Here is a 12,204-nt window from a genome sequence, read left to right as displayed (position 1 = left end):
TCCACCTTGACGTGGATATGCATTCGGTCATTTTCACATATGTGAAAAAGGTATCCTATTGTTGTATCATAGGTAACCGTGGGCACCGACTCACAACTAACTATGTACTCATAACTAACTATGTGATAGATGAACCCAATGAAGATACCTTATAGTTGCCCGGTGAAGTTATTCTAATGTTGACGAACATATCCTAAAGTTGTAATGTAGGTAACCACCTCGACATGGAACACATATGTATCCTAATCTTGAGCCCGAGAAGTTCCTTTTCGAGCTAATAAGACATCCAAGCATGTGCCTCAAACTAACCGTTGGTGGTGTATATCATTAACTATGATTCAGTAGTAATATCATTTTAATATCATTGTTTATCCACATATTAGATGAACCCAATGCATTGATATCTTATAGTTGCGCGATGACGTCCTTCTAATGTTGGCGACGCTATCCTAAAGTTTTAATATAGGTAACCACCTCGATGTGGAACACATATGTAACTGTGAGGCAGATAAACTGTAAGGCATTGTGTTCAATGGTGAAGTCCTTCAAATCATATATAGCATCGTCATATATACTCATTATGGCTGTGGTGTAAAGCTGCCGGGTTAGTTATGTCTATCAAAGAAAAAGGTATTAAAACTTCCCATTTAAAGGAACTTTCTAAAATGAGTGTTAAGCTCCCTACTGATGAACCATGTTTTTATATCCAATTACATGTTATATGTTCTGCTGAAGGTAATGGAAAGGTATCACCTACTAATGAGATATCTTATGTTGATCGTTGGGATGACTGTACCTATCATAAAAGCGATTTTAAGCATGATACTGAAAGAGATATCTCATAGTTGCCCGATGAAGTCCTTCTAATGTGGGCTAAGGTATCCTAAAGTTGTAATTTAGGTAACTACCTCGACGTGGAACATATTGGTATCCTAATATTGAGTCCGAGAAGTTCTTTTTCGAGGTAATAAGACATCGAAGCATGTGTCTCAAACTAACCATTGGTGGTGTATTTCTAACCATTATTTCAATAGTAATAGCGTAGTTAAATCCATGTAATAAATGAATCCAATGCGTTGATATCTTATGGTTTCCCGATGAAGTCATTTTGATCTCTGTGAAGGTATCCTAAAGTTGTAACATAGTTAACTACCTCGATGTGTAACCGTGTGGTAGATAAACTCTAAGGAATTGATATCGTTGTATTCAATGGTGAGGTCCTTCAAATCATATATAACATCGCCATAGATGCTCACTATGGTTGTGGTGTAAGGCTGCTCGGTTAGTTAGGCCCTTTGATCTTTGTCCAAGGCATCCTAAAGATTTAGTGTAGATACGTGGATATGCATTCGTCGTGCGCGCCAAGTAAGATCGTTTCTACTTGTGTGAAAAAGGGATCCTACCTTTGTATCATAGGTAACCGTAGGCACCGACTCATAAGTAACCGCGTGACAGATGAACCAAATGAAGTGATACCTTATAAATGCCGAGTGAAGTCCTTCTAATGTTGGCAAGGGTATCCTAAAGTTGTAATGTAGGTAACCTCCTCGACGTGGAACACATTGGTATCCTAATATTGAGCCCGAGCAGTTCTTTTTAGAGGTCATAAGACATCGAAGCGTGTGTCTCAAACTAACCGTTGGTTGTGTATCTCTAACCATTGTTTCAATAGTAATATCGCTGTTAAATCCATGTTATAAATGAACCCATTGCATTGATATCTTATGGTTGCCCGATGAAGTCATTCTGATGTCTGTGAAGGTATCCTAAAGTTGTAATATAGTTAAGTACCTCAATGTGGAACACATATGTAACCATGTGGTAGATAAAATCTAAGGCATTGATATCACAGTGTTCAATGGTGAGGTCCTTCAAATCATATATAACATCGCCATAGATGCTCACTATGGTGGTGTATATCTAACCATTGTTTCAATAGTAATATCGTAGTTAAATCCATGTAATAAATGAATCCAATGCATTGATATCTTATGGTTGCCCGATGAAGTCATTCTGATGTCTGTGAAGGTATCCTAAAGTTGTAATTTAGTTAACTACCTTGATGTGGAACACATATGTAACCGTGTGTTAGATAAACTCTAAGGCATTGATATCGCAGTGTTCATTGGTGAGGTCCTCCAAAACATATTTAACATCGCCATGTATGCTTACTATGGTTGTGGCGTAAGGCTGCCAGGTTAGTTAGGCCCCTTGATATTTGGTGAGGGCATCCTAAAGCTTTAGTGTAGATATCCACCTTGACGTGGATATGCATTCGGTCATTTCCACATATGTGAAAAAGGGATCCTATTGTTGTATCATAGGTAACCGTGGGCACCGACTCATAACTAACTATGTACTCATAACTAACTATGTGATAGATGAACCCAATGCAGATACCTTATAGTTGCCCGGTGAAGTTATTCTAATGTTGACGAACATATCCTAAAGTTGTAATGTAGGTAACCACCTCGACATGGAACACATATGTATCCTAATCTTGAGCCCGAGAAGTTCCTTTTCGAGCTACTAAGACATCCAAGCATGTGCCTCAAACTAACCATTGGTGGTGTATATCATTAACTATGATTCAGTAGTAATATCATTTTAATATCATTGTTTATCCACATATTAGATGAACCCAATGCATTGATATCTTATAGTTGCGCGATGACGTCCTTCTAATGTTGGCGACGCTATCCTAAAGTTTTAATATAGGTAACCACCTCGATGTGGAACACATATGTAACTGTGAGGCAGATAAACTGTAAGGCATTGCGTTCAATGGTAAAGTCCTTCAAATCATATATAGCATCGTCATATATACTCATTATGGCTGTGGTGTAAAGCTGCCGGGTTAGTTATGTCTATCAAAGAAAAAGGTATTAAAACTTCCCATTTAAAGGAACTTTCTAAAATGAGTGTTAAGCTCCCTATTGATGAACCATGTTTTTATATCCAATTACATGTTATATGTTCTGCTGAAGGTAATGGAAAGGTATCACCTACTAATGAGATATCTTATGTTGATCGTTGGGATGACTGTACCTATCATAAAAGCGATTTTAAGCATGATACTGAAAGAGATATAATGAAAAACTCTCATAACATTAAGGTCATTCATGAAGCGGTAAGTTCTTGCATAGATTCACTATTAAGTATTATAAAATAATGAATAATCAAGTGGAGCAAATGATTTCTCTAAAAAATAAATTATATGTGAAGCTTTTGCTGAGAAGAGGCAAATTTGTGGAATTAAACACTAGGGGAGGCTCCACCACATGGTGCCTTGAAACTAGAGACAACCCCTTTCTTTGCCTCCGATGGTGGCATCTTCTTGCACATGTTGCTACCCTTGCTCTTGGCTTGTCATCTACACTTTCAATATTCAAGATTAATTCCAGAATACAACATTATATATACTGTGTTTACTGATTATAGCCCACGTATGTTTCCAGAAAAATAAGTATAGCTCAAAATTATCAGACCCAGAAAAAAATGGTTATCAAACAACTATGCAACTTATCCCAGAAAAATAAGAATAGCTCAAAATTATCAGACCCGGATAAAAATGGTTATCAAACAACTATGCAACTTATCCCACTTTAAAGATGTAAGAAAAGAACTACAGAATTAAATAAGCAATAACATTCTATCTGGACTCTAAATAATGGCATAATTTTATTTGCCTTCACACGAGTAAAGTAACTGAATGAAATCAGAGGCTAGTACGAACGTATATTTTTGATACTGAACTGAAGAACCATTACATACTGTAAACAAGAGCAAGTTCGACATCAAGCTTGCAACCACTGACACATACACCAAATACAGGATCTATGCAGATGCAGAAAAGAAATATGCTGTACAGCTGCAAAAAAAATCACAGGATGCAACCTCGTGCAATTTACTCCAATTTGAATTCAGCAAGTAGAGTTGAAACCAGAGACGAAGCAATCTGTTGACTAGCTAGCTAAAAAAGTATCCTCCAACCCATGTGCAAACTACAATAGCTAATTATTCTACAAGTTGTCTAGTCTTGATACTCCAGAGGCACGTTAGGGGGGGGGGGGCTATCAGGGAGTGGCAGCGAGAGAGCAGGCAGGGGGTGGCGTGCTATATCCCAACGTGCTCTGCGGCGGCACGGTGTGTCTGCTCTGTGGAGACGAGAGAGTTGGGTGAGGTTCTACCCTAGGGCCGAAAGGACGAGGTTCCGTTTCGGCCTAAATTTTTGTGGGTCGATCCGTTACCCTATTGGTACCAAATTCTAGGTTCGGTCCAGCGGTGGCCACCGGGACGAAGCGCACCTCGCATCATGAACATGGTGGACATGACTGTTGATGTGTCCACCTGCCACATGAAAGGAGTAATGTTGTATGCCATAAAATACGAGGAGTCCTGCAATGGAAAGGTAAAATTTAGTGAATGACTGCCCCTGCAGTTTCTATCAGATTGACATCAAATTCATCAAAAAATCAAGAGAATAGAAGGTCAAATGTGTAGTGCGTTACAGCGCGAGGTTTTAAATCATGCTATCTAATAAAAAAATGAAGTTGAAAGACGTGTGCCCTACAATACGTTAAACCAGTTTCATCATTAGAAATCATAAGGTAAATTCAGTCTGTCCACTAGCCTAAAGGTATCTTTTAAATATTGGATTGCCCCTTCAAAGTTGAAGTATGTATGAACCCACAGAAGGAGCCCAAGAACTAATCCAATGCCCAAAAATCAGTTCATTTACTACTTGTATATCTAGGGGAGACCATAGTTGCCAGCGAACCGGATCGCTCGGATCGAGGAACGGGATCGGGGAACGAGGTTCGACATGTCAGCGAACAAGGATCGGTCAGGGGTACACATCTCTGGTACGCTAAGTTGGATCGTGGATCGCGATCCACTTTAGTTTGGATCGATGACCCCGCATGTTCATATTCTTCTCCAGAACCGCCATCATCTCGGGTCAGTTTAGGCGCAAACGGTATCTTCTAATCTAATCTCAGTGAAGTGGAAACTGCAAAGCAAACAAGAACTGGTAAGTGCTAGCTATTGATCGGAGTATAGAATCTACAGATCAAACAAGATGACACGGTTTGATAGTTCGTAGTTTTGTACCTGATGATCTTGAAGACTTGGACCGATGAGATCCTTGGATCCAGAGTTCCAGACTTCCAGAGACAAGAGACGATCAGACGAAGAGCCGAGGAATGAAGATACGGAGGGAAAAAAGAGGCGCTGAATCAAGGGAATTACCAGTTTTATGCGTTATTTTTAATGGTCTTACCATATATTTCAGGGGCGCTAATATGGGAACAGAAAATGCTCGAACGGGATCGCGACCCACGGACGAATCGCGTCGATCCACTCGCGTTCCCGGCCCGCGATCCGGATCGATCGATCCAGGGCCGCGGAACGCGCCACCGATCCCGAACCCTGCAACTATGGGGGAGACATCAATAAAGCCAAAGTAATCAATAGTCGCGATGCTTGGATTATTTAGAGATAACTGAGCCAATAAGAGTATCAGGTAACACTATAATTACATGCAAGCTGGGCAGAATAACCTTAACATTCTTTTAACATAAGGTGAGTATGACAAAGGACACATGCAGTACTTTCACATTTCTAGTGCTTGACTCTTAAAGTATGACGCAAATGGTTATAAAAATGGCCAGTACAGTAGTATCATCAAGTACTGGCCATTTGTAATTTTTAATATTTAATTTATATCTATCTATGCATGGAAAACAAAAAAGGTAAATTCGCTGATATAAGTCATGTTTTCAGTTGTTTTTTACAGGATATCACAATCTACCCAACAATATGAGTACAGATATTTTTATGACCATCTGCGCCACTTAGGAGGAAGCACAGAAAGCAAACACCACACCTGCAAATGCTTAGCCAGAGAAAACGTTGGAGCTTTCATATGCAACAAAGGATTGGAACAGAGTAGGACACGGTCCTATCTAATTTTATATGGCAGAGAATGAAGCAGGGGTAAACAAATTGAGAACGGTTTATCAATTGGGCACAGAAGAAAACGAACCAATTTAGGAGAGGATTTGATATTGGTTCCAGCATTGTTTACCTCTCTTCTGGCTGGGCCAGCTCCTAAATACTCAGATGCGCACCCACTTGGAGGCCACACCATTGCTCCCCCGCGCCGCCTGGATCGAGAACTCGGAGCTGGCAGCAGAGTCGGAGTACTCCTCCTCCACGTACGCGGTACGCTGCACAGGGCGCCTGCTGCGGCCGCGGCTTGGCCCTCACAGCGCCGTCTCCCTAAAAGGAGCTCAGAGCCTAGCATCCGTCCGCTGGATTAGTAGCTATGCTGCTGCCCCGGCATATTGGGGAAGAGGGGCATGGCGATACCGTGGGGGAGGTCGCCGCAGCGGGCCGGCGAGGAGTCGACAGAGTACCTGCCGCTTCAGACCTCGACGTCTGATGACTCGTCCATGTCGGAGGCGCTGGTACGCAGCGGCACGAACATGGGCGAGGGCGCCTCGATAGCCCCCGATGCCGGATCTGGAACGAGAGGAGGCGTCCCGGAGTGGAAAGGGGCGGGGACGAGGAGGCGAGCTCCGGGATAGGCTAGATCTCACCTTGGCAGGAAGGAGAAGAGAAGGGAAAACAGGAGTAGTGGGAGAGGAGAGGTCTGGGCTCGGTAGGGGACGGTGAGGGGGTCCCGGGCAGGTCCATGACGCCGTCGTACTCGCGACAGAGAGCAAGGACGTCAAGGACAACCCCATCGCCGTGTATCTCGCCGACGCGGAAGAAGGCAGAGCTACCGTATCGATATTTGGCCTAGGCGTATCTATCTGGAGGTAGGGTTCAACCGGCCGCGCACGTGGGCCCGCATGCGTGAATCTCCAGCAGTTTGATCGGTCTAGATTAGGGACGGGCGCCATAAGGTCCGCTCGTTGTATTTACCGCGCCTCAAATCCGTCGTTTGGGGAACGATTTGGGATGCTCTTTGGGTCATCTGCTCTTCCCATTACTGGCGTCCTCCTCTTCCACCTGGCCACCGTGCGTCCGTGCCTCCTACCAAGGCTACCATCGGTGTGGCACGCCCCTCCTCTCCCTCCCATGGTGGCTGGCAGCAGGGAGGGGAGCTATTCTCCATCCTAAGCCGACTGGAGGCGCGGAGGGGCGGCTGGCGGCGGCCTGTGGAGGCAGGGTATAGAGGGTCCGACAGCGGCGGGGGCGGGGAGACCCTAGGCATTGCGGCTCCAGAGCGACCAAGCGTGCGAGAGCACGGAAGGGAGGCAGACAGGTGGTGGAGACCATGGCGTCCACCAGCGGCAAGGGAGGCGGCGGGGCCTCACCTCCACTCGAGTGATCCATCCACCTTGGAGGGTTTGGCGGTCGCTCGGGCTTCCACGCGCCTCGGGGCACTTCGACGAAGTCGGCCTCCTCAATTTCTCATGCCGCCGGAGTAGAGGGGATTAATATCAGCGAGGAGAGCTGTGGGAAAGGCGCGACGCCGGCGGGGAGAAACAGGCAGGTGGTCCTCGACGTGCTCTTGCACAGGCCTTCCCCTGCCTAAGCCCCTCCTTGCCTCAGCCCCGCGCGTCGACTTCGGCCTGGAGATGCCTCCGCACGCGGTTCTCGAGTGGCAGGTAGCTTTCACTAATTAGCAAGGCTTAATCAAGCTTCTGTACATATTATTGCGGGATTTTATAATTTGCCACACTTTTCTTTGCACTTCTATTATTTGCCATTTTATGTGTCACTGACAGGTGGTGGTCATGTGGCAAATAATAGAAACTTTAAAGAAAAGCGTGGCAAATCATAAAATATCCCATTATTATGGGGGGAGGGGGCCTTTAGTTGCGGTTGGCCAGGAGAACCGCGACTAAAGGTCCTCCGCCCCGACGGACTGCTGGCGGCCACGTGGACGGGCGTTTAGTCACGGTTCGTAAGCAACCGCGACTAAAGGGGGTGGGGGGGGGGGGGGTGGGGGGGGGCTTTAGTCGCGCATATTTAATCCCAGTTGTGCAACCGGAATTAATGGCTGTTGCCAACCGGGATTAAAGCCTCATTTTCTACTAGTGTATTTCTCAACATTATGGGTCAATAATGCTCATAGAGGTTGCGATTTGGAGTGTTCTCATGGTTGCTTTCTTGGTGTGGGCTCTAAGAGTGCTTTCTTTTTTCGTTGTATATTTTTCAACTCTTGAAGCAGCTTAACTTGATAATAGATTTGGAACATCGCAGGACAAGGTTTAATTTCTTGGATCAATCTCTGCCCCTAATAACAAAAGTCAAGAGGAGAAACTGTTGCTGCTGCTGAGAATAAGATCGGTCAAGTCAGTAAGAGAAATACCTGAAAGGCTTTTGATTGTTGTTTCTACTAGCTGCACCATGATAGTGCATACGACGGCTCTGTTGTTGAGGACCTATCGATCCCATCTATTGATTGCATCCACATGGTTTGTTTCTCTTTTCCTTTGCTAGGGGTGGTTTGGAGGCGTATTTGTTCGTGTGGCGATCATGTTTTATCACCATCCTGTAACTGACTAACTTCAGTTTTCTTATGGTCTTACGGAGAACTTTTAGTTTTCCGCGATCCTTATTCTAGGTCCGTCCTGGTTGTTCTTTTTGCTATGGCTGATCGGTGTGTCTGTATAGTTAGAACGGCATGTTGTTCTTGCAAATTGTTTCATTTGTGTTAATTTGTTCATGTAGATCAATATACAGTAAGTTTTTCTCTTCCACAGGAGGAGAAACGGTGTGTTGATGCTGGTGATTGCCTAATAGTCTCCAATGTTTTGGTCTACACGGTGATTTCATTTTGCTAATTGTCTTTGAGTTGTTAATTTTGTTTCTATTTGTTGCAACAGATAAACCATGACACCAGGTTATCTTCACTCTGATCTCCATCAGGACATCACATTTCTCAGGATTGGCGAGCTATAATTTTTTTGCTACATCATCCATGCCTGTCAACAGATGTGCATGAGGCTACCCACTGCAACACACTAGCTCTAACTTGCTGCCTCAGGTAGGCTCTCCACCCTCACCTCCCTCTCTTGCTGCATAACTCCGATGTACAGTTGTTGTATTGAATCAGTTGTTTTTGTATTCTGGAGAGAATAAAGATGGTGGCGTGGTAGGCTGGCATGGTGTTGATGTACTATATCGGCCTGCTCTTATTTGCACCATTAGGCTGCCCAATGTGCATACAGGCTGAATTCAGAGGATTCTTAGTGTTCCTCTTCTGCAGAACTCAAGACCCGTAGAATAGAAAATAAAGATATTAGATATTTTCAGTCTGCTCGAAATTTAGCTGTGCAGAAAAGCTGGATATTCGTATTAAGCAGAATTTAAAATGTTTTTGATGCCAAATGCAAACTAAGATTTGTACACTAATCATGGAACTATCATCCAGTATTTAGCTAGGCAGTAAATGGGTAAGTGCTTTACCTAATAATTTGTTGAATAGTCTGGATGATGGGACAATTGTATAGAGAAGAGTTTTTTTTGTCATGTTGTATTTAATTTAACATGCAACTAAAGAGTTTAAACTTTGAAAAGAAACTGAGATACTTGGTATACAGGATGAATCTGTTTCTGTTCAGTGCATTCCAGAGTGTCACGAGGAACCTCTCCTTGAGAACTGAAGTTTTCTGGCTTGGACAACAAAGAAATTCAGGTGTTGGTTTATTGCTAGATATGACACAAAGGAAATAGTAAGTATTTTGTATTTGTTATCTCATATAAAATAATTTGATATTTAGAACATTGCCAGTCCAGATGTATTGATATACAATGCCTTTGGAGTAAGGATTGCATTTACTTGCTTCGTCTTAATTAATCGAAACTTCTTATGTTTGCCTACAATGCATTTCCTTTCTTAGTGGTACAAGAATGCCAGAACAACATACACTCCAGCGTTTACCCTCTGCCAGTGAACTCTTGGTATTCTTTCTTTTCTAGCCAAAATTCTTATGCATGTGTTGTATCATACCTCTGTGCCCCGCATAAACATTTATGAGTTTCATGAAAATGATAAAAACTCATGCTAAATTGTGTATAAGCTTCCAAGTATTGTACAAAATCCAAGTAGTGGTGGATATAAGCAAAAGGTTGGTACCAACTTCTGCAAAATTAGCAGATAACTATAGAATTTATATATATTCAATATATGGTTTAATGGGTCGTCTAGCTACATGTTCCAATTCAAAGATTTTTCTGACTGGGGCCTCTAAATAAGTATGATATTCTCTTTTATTTTCATGATAAATTGAATTCTGCTGTTCTGTGTGAAGATTAACCTACCTTTTTTTTGTCTTTCTGTTCTGGAGTTACACTTCCTTCTTTTGCTAGGTATTAATGTGTCGCGAACTAATGTATATATGACCGTCAAATATAGTCTTTTTGCTATCCTTGTGTTTTATATTTCAATCATATTTTTGTTGGGGCAGAAGTTTTCATATATGCATGCTTTCCTCATAACATTGTGTTGTTTGCAGAAATCATTTTAGCTCTTAGTTTCATTGGTATTTCCATGGGTTAACTGTGAGACAATGCTATCATTACGTGACTGCTGCTCCAGTTCCCTTTGATGAATTTATCTTTACCTACATCTTGCCACCAACCATTCTGCTATAGATATGCTCCATCTGGTCGGATTTAATCGACGCGAAGGTAGACCTGCGCATGCATGTTATTAGCGGGTGGGTGCGTCAATTATTTACGTTCGGAGGTAGTACATACTAATCTGAAAGAGGTGCAAGACATCTGTACGTCGGGCGTGTGTTCTGCTGTCAAGTTTATTCTTTTCTGTCATTGGCATTGTAATTATGCATTATGTCAGGTATTTTCGCTCGGGTTCTGAACCTGCCAAACTAATGGAATCATGTTCTGCAACCAGCATTTTATTAACATCAAGAGGACCAAGAGTTAATTGCGCTTCTGGATTATAGTTTGAAGAGTTTAATGCTCGGACTTTAAGAGGGAAAGTAAGGGGCATGCTAGCATTGTTGGGGTCTCCTATCACTGTTGGAGTTCTATATTTTTTCCCTAAGTTACATTGAGCTGAAAACGGGCAAGACATTTCTGAATTGATACTACGGAAGCATGAGCCATATATGTCTGTAAAGAAAACATTCTAGGGAGTATTTGTATCACCAAGCAGGATTTTTTTTTCGGGCTCAGACTTGCAATAAGCTCTTCTTAGCAATTTTAATTTTTCGGTCATGGCCTCATGGGTAATACTATTTACATTTAACTGCAGGAAAAGAGTTATAAATTTAGCAGCCTGACCAAGATATACTTATTTTTCCTAGAACCAACCATGCGTAGGCAAAAGCTGCATACGCTGTTGAGCATGCGTAAATTCCTTGGAAAATAAGCCATATGTGTTCATATGTTGGTTTCGATCAGTATTTCCTTGGACACCAAAGCACGTGTAAATTCCATTGCAGTGTTCCGTTTTCGTGTTGAGCATAGGTAAATATATCGTCAGTGACATGGTAAGCATACATATATATATTGTCGGTAACATATTGTCATTATTTTTGTATGCAGTTCTCTGTCAGGAAGAAAAGCATGTAGTACAGGTGGATATTTTTTTTATTTATGTATGAATTTTCCTGATGCCTTTTGTGAAGTTCATTTCAGATGCTCATAAAAGTATTTGGATTGTCTGTTTGTTATGACAGGTGAGCTACATCAAGTGTCATTGCCATGTTCACCAGAGTTGTTTCACACAAGCTGTTGAGAAGGTTTCTCAGATTCATTTGATGCAGCGACTATACAAATTGAAGCAAGCAGCATGGGGCATGCTGGGTATCTCATCTCTCTTCAGTAGAGAATGGATCTTCATGTTCAGTATTTTTGAATTCTTTACGTGCTTCATAAGCAATGATCAATCCATTTGTGTCGTGTCAATTGAGTTTGTGTACAGAACTTCATAATACCATGTGTTGTGTCCAGCTCATTTTCCTTCTTAGGAATCGTTAAGCTCATTAGAACTAACAAAGCTATGGCACAATAATTGATCTTTTTTTAACCGCAATTTCATTCCTTTTTTGGCCCATAGTTACTTTTGATATCTATAAATCATATATCTGTCACGCGAATGTTTTACCCAAGCTTTTGTTTGCCCTTGAGAAGTACTCCTCGCCAGTTGTTTTCCTAGCTGAACCGTAAGGGCCAAACTATTAAAATCTAGTCTTCCTACTTTACTTTGATCAGCAC

General features: G+C 42.3%; 1 long non-coding RNA gene across 4 annotated transcripts; it reads right to left on the bottom strand.

The window, feature by feature from the left end:
- Nucleotides 1-3,657: 3,657 nt before the first annotated feature.
- Nucleotides 3,658-6,814, bottom strand: LOC127316396 (uncharacterized). 4 transcript variants are annotated; one of them, XR_007860311.2, is made up of 4 exons: nucleotides 6,373-6,814; nucleotides 6,089-6,300; nucleotides 5,113-5,436; nucleotides 3,658-5,011 (listed from the first exon to the last, which is right to left on the bottom strand). It is a non-coding gene; the product is annotated as an uncharacterized lncRNA (long non-coding RNA). The 4 variants fall into 4 exon arrangements; XR_007860312.2 differs by having other exon boundaries at nucleotides 5,113-5,165; nucleotides 5,282-5,436; nucleotides 6,089-6,812; XR_007860309.2 differs by having other exon boundaries at nucleotides 6,089-6,813.
- Between the last annotated feature and the right edge of the window lie 5,390 nt (nucleotides 6,815-12,204).

The sequence above is a fragment of the Lolium perenne genome, chromosome 7 (genome assembly GCF_019359855.2).
Source record: "Lolium perenne isolate Kyuss_39 chromosome 7, Kyuss_2.0, whole genome shotgun sequence".
Taxonomy (NCBI): Eukaryota; Viridiplantae; Streptophyta; class Magnoliopsida; order Poales; family Poaceae; genus Lolium; species Lolium perenne.
Note: the sequence above shows the minus strand (reverse complement) of the source record. Positions and strands in the feature narration are given on the sequence as shown.